Here is a 14,644-nt window from a genome sequence, read left to right as displayed (position 1 = left end):
TTTCGTCCGAGAAAAAATAAGGAGGAAGCTTTCGGGACGAAGCACCGCCGCCACGAGGCGGAACCTGGCGAAACCAATCTAGGGCTCCGGCAGAGCTGTTCTGCCAGGGGTAAATCGTCACCATCGATCCTCTCATCGGGAGGGGGTCAATCTTCATCAACATCTTCACCAGCACCATCTCCTCTCAAAACCTAGTTCATCTCTTGTATCCAATCTTTATCTCAAAACCTCAGATTGGTACCTATGGGTTGCTAGTAGTGTTGATTACTCCTTGTAGTTGATGCTATTTGGTTTATTCGGTGGAAGATCATATGTTCAGATCCTTTATGCATATTAATACCCCTCTGATTATGGACATGAATATGATTTGTGAGTAGTTACGTTTGTTCCTGAGGACATGGGAGAAGTCTTGCTATAAGTAGTCATGTGAATTTGGTATTCGTTCGATATTTTGATGAGATGTATGTTGTCTTTCCTCTAGTGATGTTATGTGAACATCGACTACATGACACTTCACCATTATTTGGGCCTAGAGGAAGGCATTGGGAAGTAATAAGTAGATGATGGGTTGCTAGAGTGACAGAAGCTTAAACCCTAGTTTATGCGTTGCTTCGTAAGGGGCTGATTTGGATCCACATGTTTCATGCTATGGTTAGATTTACCTTAATACTTCTTTTGTAGTTACGGATGCTTGCAATAGGGGTTAATCATAAGTGGGATGCTTGTCCAAGGAAGGGCAGCACCCAAGCACCGGTCCACCCACATATCAAATTATCAAAGTAACGAACGCGAATCATATGAGCGTGATGAAAACTAGCTTGACGATAATTCTCATGTGTCCTCGGGAGCGTTTTCCTTTATATAAGAGTTTTTCCAGGCTTGTCCTTTGCTACAAAAAGGATTGGGCCACCTTGCTGCACCTTGTTTACTTTTGTTACTTGTTACCCGTTACAAATTACCTTATCACAAAACTATCTGTTACCGATAATTTCAGTGCTTGCAGAGAATACCTTACTGAAAACCGCTTGTCATTTCCTTCTGCTCCTCGTTGGGTTCGACACTCTTACTTATCGAAAGGACTACGATAGATCCCCTATACTTGTGGGTCATCAAGACTCTTTTCTGGCGCCGTTGCTGGGGAGTGAAGCGCCTTTGGTAAGGAAAAATTTATATAGTGTGCTGAAATTTACTGTCACTTGTTACTATGGAAAGTAATCCTTTGAGGGGCTTGTTCGGGGTATCTTCACCCCAACCAGTAGAGCAAAGAATTGCTCCTCAACCTACTGAACCTACTGAAAATGTTTACTTTGAAATTCCTTCGGGTATGATAGAGAAACTGCTAGCTAATCTGTTAGGCAGATGACATGTTAGGCAGCACTCCACATCAAAAATTCCAAATGTCCATGCTACAAAGAAAAGAATATGAGATGACATGTTAGGCAGCATTCCACATCAAAAATTCTGTTTTTATCATTTACCTACTCGAGAACGAGCAGGAATTGAGCTTGGGGATGTTGATACGTCTCCAACGTATCTATAATTTTCGATTGTTACATGCTGTTATATTATCATTCTTGGATGTTTTATAATTATTTTATAGTCATTTTATATCATTTTTTGGTACTAACCTATTGACATAGTGCCAAGTGCCAGTTGCTGTTTTTTGCATGTTTTTTACATCACAAGAAATCAATACCAAACGGAGTCCAAACGCAGCGAAACTTTTTGTGGATTTTTTTGGACCAGAAGACATCCAGTGGGCCGGAGAAGTGCCTGGGGGGTGCTTCGAGGGGAGCACAACCCACCAGGGAGCGCCTGGAGGCCCAGGCGCGCCCTAGTGGGTTGTGCCCACCTCGGGTGCCCCCTGGTCCGACTTTTTGCTCTATAAATACCCCAATCTTCCAGAAACCCCAAGGGAGTCGACGAAAATCAATTCCATCCGCCACAGAGTACAGAACCACAAGATCCAATCTAGACACCATCACGGAGGGGTGCATCATGTCCATTGGTGCCTCTCCGATGATGCGTGAGTAGTTCTTTGTAGACCTACGGGTCCGTAGTTATTAGCTAGATGGCTTCCTCTCTCTCGTTTGATTCTCAATACAATGGTCTCTTGGAGATCCATATGATGTAACTCTTTTTTGCGGTGTGTTTGTTGGGATCCGATGAACTTTGAGTTTATGATCAGATCTATCTTTTTATCCATGAAAGTTATTTGAGTCTTCTTTGATCTCTTATACGCATGATTGCTTATAGCCTCGTAGTTCTTCTCTGATATTTGGGTTTTGTTTGGACAACTGGATATATTTATCTTGCAATGGGAAGAGGTGCTTTGTGATGGGTTCGATCTTACAGTGCTTGATCCCAGTGACAGAAGGGGAACCGACACGTATGTATCGTTCCTATTAAGATAACAAGATGGGGTCTATTTCTACATAAATAGATCTTGTCTACATCATGTCATGCACTAGATACATGCTGGATAGCGCTCGATGTGTGGAGTAATAGTAGTAGATGCAGGCAGAAGTCGGTCTACTAATCTTGGACGTGATGCCTATATAATGATCATTGCCTGGATATCATCATGATTATTTGAAGTTCTATCAATTGCCCAACAGTAATTTGTTCACCCACCATTCGCTATTTTTCTCGAGAGGCCACTAGTGAAACCTACGGCCCCCAGATCTCTTCTTCATTATATTTGCCTTTGCGATCTATTTTCCTTTGCTTTTATTTTTAGTTCTATTAAACAAAAATATAAAAATACCTTGCTGCAATTTCTTTTATTTGGCGTTCGATCTATCAATATTTACAACTCTCTCACGTCCGTTTGCCAATTTCTGGCACCGTTGCCCGAAAGGGATTGACAACCCCTTTAACACGTCGGGTTGCGAGTATTTGTTATTTGTGTGCAGGTGCCGTTCACAAAGTGTTGTGTGATTCTCCTACTGGTTCGATAACCTTGGTCTCATCACTGAGGGAAATACCTACCATTGTTGTGTTGCATAATACCTTCCTCTTTGGGGAAATACCGACGTAGTTCAAGCCAACATCAGATATACTCTTGATGATCTTATGGGCATCAGTCCCACTCTATGTCAGCACAAGATTAATATGGAACTTATGCTTATAGACGTATGCCTTTTAGTTTATGCAATGCACCTGCTACCTTTCAAAGATGTATGACTGCTATATTCTCTGACTTTTGTGAAAAGATTGTTGAGGTTTTCATGGATGACTTTTCTGTTTATGGGAAGTCTTTTGATGATTGTTTAAGCAATCTTGATCGAGTTCTGCAGAGATGTGAGCAAACAAATCTTGTCTTGAATTGGGAGAAGTGCTACTTTATGGTTAACGAAGGTATTGTTTTGGCCCATAAAATTTCTGAAAGAGGCATTGAGGTGGACAAAGCTAAGGTTGATGCAATTGAGAAAATGCCATGTCCTAAAGATATCAAAGGTATTCATAGTTTCCTTGGTCATGCTGGTTCCTATAGGAGATTTATCAAAGACTTTTCTAAAATTTCTAGGCATCTTACAAATCTTTTGCAAAAGGGTATTCCTTTTGTTTTTGATGATTATTGTTTAGAAGCCTTCGAAACACTCAAGAAAGCCTTAATTTTTGCACCTATTGTTCAACCACTTGATTGGAGCTTGCCTTTTGAAATTATGTGTGATGCTAGTGATTATGCTATTGGTGCTGTTCTAGGACAAAGAGTTGATAAGAAACTAAATGTTATCATTATGCTAGTAAAACTCTAGACAGGGCTCAACGAAATTATGCTACTACTGAAAAAGAATTTATAGCAGCGGTGTTTGCTTGTGATAAATTTAGATCTTACATTTTTTACTCTAAAGTTATTGTTGACACCGATCATGCTGCTATAAAATATCTTATGGAAAAGAAAGATGATAAACCTAGACTTATTAGGTGGGTTCTCTTGCTACAAGAATTTTACTTGCATATCACTGATAGAAAAGGAGCGGAGAACCACGTGGTTGATAACTTGTATAGGCTTGAAAATATTCTTGATGACCCACTACCCATTGATGATAGCTTTCCTGATGAGCAGTCAGCTGCAATAAATGTTTCTCATAACACTCCTTGGTATGCTGACTATGCTAATTACATTGTTGCTAAATATTTACCACCTAGTTTCACATACCAACAAAAGAAAAAAATCTTCTATGATTTAAGACATTACTTTTGGGATGACCCACATCTTTATAAAGAAGGATTAGATGGTATTGTTAGACGTTGTGTACCTGAGCATGAACAGGTACAAATCCTACGAAAATGTCACTCCGAAGCTTATGGAGGACATCATGCGGGAGACAGAACTGCTCACAAGGTATTGCAATCTGGGTTTTATTGGCCTACTCTCTTCAAGGATGCTCGTAAGTTTGTCTTATCTTGTGATGAATATCAAAGAATAGGTAATATCGGTAAGCGTCAAGAAATGCCTATGAACTATTCACTTGCTGTTGAACCATTTGATGTTTGGGGATTTGATTACATGGGACCTTTTCCTGCCTCTAATGGGTATACTTATATTTTTGGTTGCTGTTGATTATGTTACTAAGTGGGTAGAAGCTATTCGAACTAGTAGTGCTGATCACAACACCTCTATTAAAATGCTTAAGGAAGTTATTTTCCCAAGGTTTGGAGTCCCTAGATATTTAATGACCGATGGTGGTTCACACTTTATTCATGGTGTTTTCCGTAAAATGCTTGCCAAGTATGATGTTAACCATAGAATTGCATCACCTTATCATCCTCAGTCTAGTGGTCAAGTTGAACTTAGCAATAGAGAAATAAAATTAATTTTGCAAAAGACTGTCAATAGGTCCCAGAAGAATTGGTCTAAGAAATTATATGATGCACTTTGGGCTTATAGAACAACATATAAAAATCCTATGGGCATGTCTCCTTATAAAATGGTTTATGGAAAAGCTTGCCATTTGCCTCTTGAGTTAGAACATAAAGCTTATTGGGCAATTAAAGAACTCAACTATGATTTCAAACTTGCTGGTGAGAAGAGGTTATTTGATATTAGCTCATTAGATGATTGGAGAACCCAAGCTTATGAAAATGCCAACTTATTTAAGGAAAAGGTTAAAAGATGGCATGATAAAAGAATCCAAAAGCGTGAGTTCAAAGTTGGAGAATATGTTCTTTTGTAAAACTCTCGTTTTAGATTCTTTGCAGGAAACTCCTCTCCAAATGGGAAGGACCCTATGTTATCGAGGAGGTTTATCGATCTGGAGCTATCAAAATAAATAATGCTGAAGGTACTAACCTGAAGGTTGTTAATGGGCAACGAATAAAAAATTATATCTCAGGTACGCCCATTAATGTTGAAAGCAATATTATCCAAACTATGACACCGAAAGAACACATAAAAGAAACCTTTCGAAACACTCCAGAATCGTGAAAAAGAGGAGGTACGTGATACGGTAAGTAAACGGACTCCAAAAAATCTGCAAAAATATTTTCTATCTGTTTTGGAATATAACAAAAATCAGGAAAATAAGAAACAACCAGGAAGGCAACCCTGGTGGGCACAAGACACCAGGGCGCGCATGGCTTGCCAGGCGCACCCAGGTGGGTTGTGCCCACCTCTGGTACCTTCCGGACTCCGTTTTCTTCCATTTTCTTGTTTCCAAAGATAAAAAATCTTTATATACCCCCCGAACCTATTTTCCACTGTATCGCGGAGAAATCTTCTGTTTTCTTTTCTTGCTAGTTTCGGTCAGAGCTGTTAAGCCAGGCATCATGTCTTCTCTCTCCTCCAACAAAGTAGAAGAGGATGCTTGGTTGATGAAGATCGAGCTGAAGAGAGAGGGGCCCGAAGAACCTCTCGAAGGGGGCAAGAGCAAGGAGGCCATCGGGAATCAAGCGCCGGTGGTTGAGCAAGCCCTGCCTGCCGAGGAGGAAGAAGAAGATATCCTTAAACCCTACTGTGATTATCTTACCCCCATGGAGATTGAAGCCTTTCGGATCACTGAAACGGTTCGTGTGCAAAATAAATATCTCACTCATGAAAATATTCTATTACAGGACCACATCACCTTCCTCCGGAGTGTCGTCCGTAGATTGGAGAATCTCTTGATCATGAAGGACAAGATCGCTACTTCATCGCCACCACCTCCTTCTTCATCACCGAAAGAAAATTGAGTATCGGGTATGGGCACTCCCCTTGGCTTACGCCAAGCTTGGGAGAGGTGCCCCGGTATCGTATCACCTCCACTATTGTTTTGCCTTTACTTATCTTAGTTCGATCCTTAGTTATCTTTTGCTTTAGATGAATAAAAGTTTAGTTCGATCCTTTCTTTTTGAGAGTTTGCTTAGTGATCTATCTTTGTAATCGTGTGCGAGATGTATAATAAAGTTTAGTCTGAGTTTTGCTTTCTTTATTTTCATGTTGCAATAAAAAGAAAGGGAATAAATGAAAAAGATCATATGCTAATCTTATGGTAAGTAATGACATCACATAAGGAAAATTATATAACTAGAAAATTTTATTGGAGATTGACAAACATAGCATTGGTCAATGATGCAACTCATAAAAGAATTAATAAGGGAAGAGAAGATTCACATGCAAATACACTATCTTGAAAACCTTTTGTGATTGTGAGCCCCCATCAAAATATTACATGCCAAAATTGTTGACGTTGGACAAGGAAGACAACATAATGATTTATGTTTGTTCATATTCACATAGAAGTTATATCGACATGTGGTGCTTGCCCCCCATCTTTTCTAGCCAAAAATTCTGCACCAAGAAGAGATACTACTTGTGCATCCAAAAACCCTTAAACCCAAATCTTATTTTTCAAGAGTCCACCATACCCACCTAAGGATTGAGTAAGATCCTTCAAGTAAGTTGTCATCGGTGCAATAAGGCAATAAAAATCTATTTATATATAAAAAGTATTTGATGGGTTAACCAGAAAAAAAATTACTCTAGAAATTACCACAAAAAAAGAAACATCCGACCATTAATTTAATAGATAATTTTTTTATAACCATTAGATTAAATTTTACTTGAAAATTGCCCACCATTGCCATTGTAATAGAACAATGCGTCCTTCCCTCCCCTCTAGCTTTTTTTTTCCTCTAGGAATATTTTATCCTATCGCAGCGAACGACCAAACTAAAAAACAGAGTAAAAGAAAATAACAGGAAACCCTATGCTAAGGAACCCTAGCTTGGCTACACCATGCCTACCAGTCCTACGTCCTTCCTCTGAGGTCAAAAATCGCGAGCGAGGACTTGGAGGCACATGCCGTCCACTCCAAGGTGGCTCACGCAGCAGGACTAGAAGGCATATGACATCCCCTCCGAGGTGGCTCGCCCAGCAATCCGCATTGTCAGCAACGGCCCAAGCCAAGGTACGTGCGTTGATTCATAATCCCAAACTATCAAAGCCTACACCCTTTTGTTTTCATTCCCATGTCCTATGCACTCATATGACGGTCAATCTTACCATTCGTCGCACATTCTAACACACAAATCTCACAATCAATCTTACAATCCCATAAACAATAATCATGATAGGTTGAATTGATTATGTAGATATTATTCCAAATTAATATACACAGCCACAAATGGCTTTCCCTAAAAACTTCTCACGAGCGAGCGCCCCAATCTCCTTGATTGCGCCATCGGCTCCATTGGGCGAGCAGACCATCTCCAATAAGTACCATCTGAAGAGATCATATAGAACTGATTTAAAGTTCAATCTTTTCTCAACAACAAGAAAGAATCTGACACTACAACTTACGTCTTCAACTGAAGGTATGAAAACACAATCAATTAGTTTTAAATCATGTCCTAAGCTCCCCTTGCAACTTCTCAATGGTTATTGTACATCAACTTCATATCCTCATTGCAATCATCTTATTCTTAGAGTTCAATCTTTTGTCAGCAACAACAACAGAATTGGCAGTACAACCAATGTCTTCAATTCATGGTATGACAACACAATCAAATAGCTTTTAAGTTTGGATCAGGCCGTCAGTTCCACTTCCAATTGTTCAGTCCTAATTGTACATGAACTTGCAATCCTCAATTACAATCTTATTCTTTGCTAAATATATGCATTTATGGAATTGCATGTAACTACAATACTAGGGGTAAAAGATACTCACAATATTTGTGTTTTCACATGAAGATTGGAACTTAACATCCACTGTTCTTGGAAGTTGATCTCTTTTACTTTGACAACAAAGAAATAAAACTGTAAGCTAGAAAATAATCAAAATCATAAATCTTCTTAACCTTGAGCAATACTCGATAACATTTTTACAATATCATCTTCTTTAATGATGTATGCATTCTCATTGCGCAGGAAGAAACATAAATCAAAAGGTGTGCCACATAGCAAAAATGAGAGAAACCTTCCAAGATGGTTAAAATCATCAAATGTGCAATCCAACAAGCTGATCCATTACTAACCATCTTTAATAGGAGATATCACATGAGTGTTAACAACTAAAATATGCAATGCAAAAATTCAAGTTAGGCACATGCGGGTTTGTGATTTAAGCTTGGGTGGGGAAAATAATTCCAGATTGTCATCTGATTGATGTGAGTCCAGTCAATAAACAACGACAAGATATGAGAGGAGAACGAAACTTCAAGACAAGAAAAAGAGACAACTTTTGATCATACATGCATGGAGATGTGCCAGACCGACAACTATGCCGAAAGAACAACCTATGAACTACGTGCGGTGAGCAAATATTTACAAAGTTATTTCCTTATGTGTATTATCATCCACTATATTTACTTCAACTGCTAAATGCCCGTTACATGATGCACAAATGTAGTAAGGTATACTGGAACCAGCATTATAGCTTGCTTCTGCTTTGCACATCAATTGTGTTATCTATGTGTTCAATTCTTTCCAAGCTTACAAAAAATTCTTCATTAAATCAATCAATTTGATGTACAAATATTTGATCTAACAGAGTTTATCATACACAAATGGTTATGGTGCAAGGCCACCTATGCATTTCCATTATGATCTACAACTAATTTGAGGTTCTCTATTAAATAAATATTAAAAAAACATGTTGCATTTGGTCCTGGCTGTAGATATCAATTATTTCTTTTTCAAAAACATGAGAACACATTTCCGTGCACTTTAGCTTAGCCAAGACAGAGGCAAAATCAACATTGTTGAATTTCCACAGGGAACCATATCTTGTACAGATGTTAATCATGTACATTGACCACTATTACAAGTAATAAATTGCTCATGCTGCAAAAAATCTCATTTTTCTACTAAATGGTATTTATGTTTGTGCAGAGCAATTCAATAGAGATAGCTACATGTAAGACTATACAGGAACAGGAATAAAAAAGAGCAATGGAGAACCCGTGGCACAAAAAAATCAATAATCAGTCAGGCTGGTAAGACCACGACATAAGTAACAAGAAAATTAAATCAAGATATACGGTTTGGGCATCCATAAACCTGGTATTTCTATTATGCATGTGTACATGACTAAATGTAACACAAAGTGCAAAACATAAAAACCGAGGACATAGAAAAAAGCACCACATATGTATGTTCTATTAAGACAATACAAATCTGTAAACTGATGCTGAATTTGGAAAATTGAACAGGACAAAATAGGATTAATGCATACAAATTAGAAGATAAAAGGGAGTCAACAGATCCTCACATTGTTGAGGGGCTTAAAACTATGTTGGATAGAGATAATAGACTAGCAAAAAAACTCAGAATGGCAAGGATAAATTCAAAGAAGGCGACTATCACAACTTGAAATTAAGACGACACAACATGACATCTGCAACTGAAGTTGCAGCCTAGATTGTCAATGATACAACAGAGAATAGAAAAGGATAGGATATCATTGTTTAGTACAAAGATACGTGGCCAAGAAGAATACCATAGAACCATTCAAAATTCATGGCCATGCAGTGTCCATTAATATGCTCTTACGGAGAAGATGGGCACAAAGGAAATATACATTAGATATGAAAAAAAGGTGCAAAAGGCAAGAGAAAGCATGCAACAATTTTGGAATGCTATAAGAATCATATATAACAACGTACTAACCAATTGAAACACTTGATGGTGTGCAAAAAGCTTAAATTACAGTGCCTTTGCTTGAATTTTGCAGTACATACTAGACTGGATCAAAATACATCAAGGAAACCTAAGAACGGAATTATATGCTGGCCTGCAAGACACAAAAGAAAGAGGAGATACAAGGGCTGACAATGTACGAAGGACAATACTACTACCATGTGCCATCCAACTTCCACAGATAGCCCAAGACACAAGTCATTAAACTACCAAAATCTTATGTAATATATGGGTGGGCTGGATACACAGATTTATTTGCGACATTCACGTGTAACGCGGCTTGGCCGGAGATTGAATCTGTGCTACAGGAAGTATGCCAAGCAACATCACAAAGACCTGATATTGTTGACCGAATTTCTACATAAAGCTAAAGGACTTCATGAGAGACATAAGAGGAAGGGAATAGTTTGGAAAACCAATCGCAAGTGATAACCTACTGACTTGATCACATCTATTATTTTATTTTCTATAGCACAAATGAACCAACAACAAGGATGATGTGGTCAACAACATAGGCTACACCAAAATATTCTAAAGGTAGGAACTAAAAACACACTTACACTTGCTACTAGCCTTTTTAGGTAACCATAAGTGGATGGAAAATTAGTACAGTGCAAACTATATTCAAAATAAAAATGGCTTTTCTATGCTAATATGGCGGAAGCCGCAAAATGAATATGAACTACTACTGCCAGAAGTACTGGAAACATGCATCAACATTTGATGGAAATAGCTCAATAGTACCAATTGTGGACACTATATATCTAATATCTGAAGCTTATTCTTTTGAACAAGCCAATAGTGACAACATCCACGCATCGTTATAGTTGACGTATATAATGCAATGGCACCTATTTCATATTCATTTATTAAACTTAATTCTATCTTTGGGAAATAGTAGAACTATAGCTTTTTTAGCGATGAAACTACAGCTATAGCTAATCTCAAATAACTAAATACTTATTAAATTTGTTCAATATGAATGGGAGCAGGGGGGTACACCACCGATGCCCACCCAAGCACGAAAAAAAGTGGACGACATAAACAAATTTACATCTTTAACTAACAAGTTGTGCAGTTGTGCCTGGGTTTCATTATATTGGTTCAACCATACACATGCAGAGAAAGGAAGAAACGGGAAATAAATAAACAAGGGAGGCAGGAAAAGGGAGAAGGGGGAACCACATGTGGAAGAATGAGCCGCCGAAGTCAGGCTGCCACTATCGAGCATGAAGATGACCTGTCGGGCCTCCTCCAATGCCCAGCTTCTAATCGACCACTCCCGCCCCGTTGACCGCCTGAGATATTGAGGAAGCGTTCAGGGAGCCAAATCAAGTGCCACCCGTGGCGGCACCAGTGAGCCGAGCTGCAGAGGTGCGTGCAGGTGGGACGAACAAGGTTAGCAAGGAATCGAAGACGGGGAATTAAATCCGCGGCGCCGATTAGCAGAGTCAACAGCCAGAACTCATCGGGCAGAAGCAGATTTGGAGCGGGCAGATAGAAGGAAATGAAAAGGGGATCAGGCAAGAGCCGCGTGTGAGTGTGTGAAGGTGTGAGTACGAGCGAATAATTTTTTAGGGGGTGAGGGCGAGAGAATAGATGTGCGGAGGCTATGTACATGTGCGTGAGCCTATTGGGCTTAACAAACTCCCTACTAATCAGCTATGATTGCGTATAGTAATACATCCCTAAAAAAAGTAGAGTTTGCATACGTCTGTTTGAGACTAAATTAGTATAATTTTCTATGATGCAAAGAGTATGGCGTTTCGGCGACCGAGCTTCATGGACCCTTTTATTTTTGAAAAATTCAAAATTCAAACTTTCCGAGTTCAAAAAAAACTGAAAATAATTAAGCAACTATACAAGGGTGAAATGTACATGTGTGTAAAAATTCAGGGCGAAATACCTTGAAATGCGACCAGTACAAAAAAGACAAAATTTTGGACTTTGAAAATGAATAGTATCATGTGTTAAATAGCATCAAATTTGTTTTTTTTTGCAGAGCCCTCATTTCAACTTATTTTGTCTTGGAAATTTATATACCTGTACATTACGCCTCCATGTATATCTGTATTTTTAAAAAAATGTAAAAATATAAATTGTCACGAATTTCACAAAAGGAGGCCTCCAAAAGCAATTTTCGATGATGCAAATACTACAAGAAAACAAAAATATACAGTACATGATCATAAAAAAACTCAAACAGGTACAAATCATTGTTGTTTGGACAATAAATAAGGAACTGCAATTTCATGTCAAACCAACAGAAACTATCGACATGATTATGCAACCGCATCCAACAAATCCACGTGTTGAACAGAGGCGCTCATAAAGAGTATGGTAAAAAGGTTTGCGCCCAACATTTCCTCTAACATAAAAGAGAACTTCCTCTCATCATGAAAACCATCAAAAATATGCCTTAGGGTAAAATTATATTTACAATCACCACCTGGCAAAGAAACGGCAAATATTGACTTTGTTAGGTAATGAAACTTTGTTAACTACTAGCCCACGCCCGAGACACGGAGTGCATGAAAGTGAGGACCATCAAGAAGGAAATAACGGGGAGCTTCGAAATGATCCTTGCATGCGATGGATCCAAAACAATATTTCTAAATGTCATTACACTTAGGTCATACTTTTATTTACACAAACCAAAATAGTGAATTCACATTAATAAACTTTTTAAAGTTCTAGCCCGCGCATCGAGCGGGCCACTATGCTAGTTGCTTCTAAAAGTGTTAGATCATTTAGTGTAAGAGAAAATTGAGTGTTGTACGAACTTGTGATAGCAAAGAATAAAAGCGACAGACTACATAATAAAGGTTGCTATCATAAGGGGCAATATAACGTGACGTTCTTTTGCACTAAGGGGTTGAGCATACAAACAAAAAGCGCATGGCAACCTCTGCTTCCCTCTGCGAAGGGCCTATCTTTTACTTTTATGTATTTACTTTTATGCAAAGAGTCAAAGTTTTTCTCTTTATTCCTTTTTATTTTCTCTTTTGGCAAGCATCATGTGGTGAGAAAAGATCTAGGCACATATATCCAGTTGGATCTGGGTAGCATGACTTATCATTATTGGCACCACCACCCTTGAGGTGAATACGTTGGGAGGCGAAACTATAAGCCTCTGTTTTTCTATGTGTTCGTTTGAAATGTTTTGCTCATGTGTATGCGGTGAGTGTTAGCAATCATATAAGACTATATGATGGTTGAGTATGTGGACTTGCCTAAAGGCTCCGATACGTGACCCTTCCTGAAAAGATGATGAATTGTAGTTGCAAAGTTGACTGAGAACATAGTTTGTTGGTTTCCAATAGAGTTTATGCTTTATGCTTCGATAGTGTGATGAATTGTTACTTATTCATGGGAAGGCTATGATAAAAGTTCTATGATAAAAGTTATATGTTAAAGTTTGTTGCTGTTATAATAATTTGCATGATGCTTCTATGTCTGTATTTTATTTTTATCGACACCTCTCTCTCTCTCTCTAAGCATGTGGACATGTTTTTGAAGGAAATATGCCCTAGAGGCAATAAGAAAGTTGTTATTTATATTTCCTTATATCATGATAAATGTTTATTATTCATGCTAGAATTCTATTAACCGGAAACTTAGTACATGTGTGGATACATAGACAAAGAGAGTGTCACTAGTATGCCTCTACTTGACTAGCTCGTTGATCAAAGATGGTTAAGTTTCCTAGCTTTTGACATGAGTTGTCATTTGATGAACGGGATCACATCATTAGAGAATGATATGATTGACTTGACCCATCCGTTAGCTTAGCACTATGATCGTTTAGTTTATTGCTATTGCTTTCTTCATGACTTATACATGTTCCTATGACTATGAGATTATCCAACTCCCAAAAACCGGAGGAACACTTAGTGTGCTATAAAACGTCACAACGTAACTGGGTGATTATAAAGATGCTCTACAGGTGTCTCTGATGGTGTTTGTTGGATTGGCATAGATCGAGATTAGGATTTGTCACTCCGTGTTTCGGAGAGGTATCTCTGGGCCCTCTCGGTAATGCACATCACTATAAGCCTTGCAAGCAATGTGACTAATGAGTTAGTTGCGGGATGATGCATTACAAAGAGAGTAAAGAGACTTGCCGGTAATGAGATTGAACTAGGTATTGAGATACCGACAATCGAATCTCGGGCAAGTAACATACCGATGACAAAGGGAACAACGTATGTTGTTATGCGGTTTGACCGATAAAGATCTTCGTAGAATATGTAGGAACCAATATGAGCATCCAGGTTCCACTATTGGTTATTGACAGGAAGTGAATCTCGGTCATGTCTACATAGTTCTCGAACCCGTAGGGTCAGGACGCTTAGCGTTCGGTGATGATCGGTATTATGAGTTTATGTATTTTGATGTACCGAAGGTTGTTCGGAGTCCCGGATGTGATCATGGACATGACGAGGAGTCTCGAAATGGTCGAGACATAAAGATTGATATATTGGACGACTATATTCGGGCACCAGAAATGTTCCAGAGAAG

General features: G+C 38.6%; 1 long non-coding RNA gene across 1 annotated transcript; it reads right to left on the bottom strand.

Moving 5' to 3' along the window:
• Positions 1–7,543: 7,543 nt before the first annotated feature.
• LOC123166087 (uncharacterized) lies at positions 7,544–11,748 on the bottom strand. The gene is made up of 2 exons (XR_006483363.1): positions 7,787–11,748; positions 7,544–7,709 (listed from the first exon to the last, which is right to left on the bottom strand). It is a non-coding gene; the product is annotated as an uncharacterized lncRNA (long non-coding RNA).
• Positions 11,749–14,644: the final 2,896 nt, after the last annotated feature.

Source organism: Triticum aestivum, chromosome 7D, assembly GCF_018294505.1.
Source record: "Triticum aestivum cultivar Chinese Spring chromosome 7D, IWGSC CS RefSeq v2.1, whole genome shotgun sequence".
NCBI lineage: Eukaryota > Viridiplantae > Streptophyta > Magnoliopsida > Poales > Poaceae > Triticum > Triticum aestivum.
Note: the sequence above shows the minus strand (reverse complement) of the source record. Positions and strands in the feature narration are given on the sequence as shown.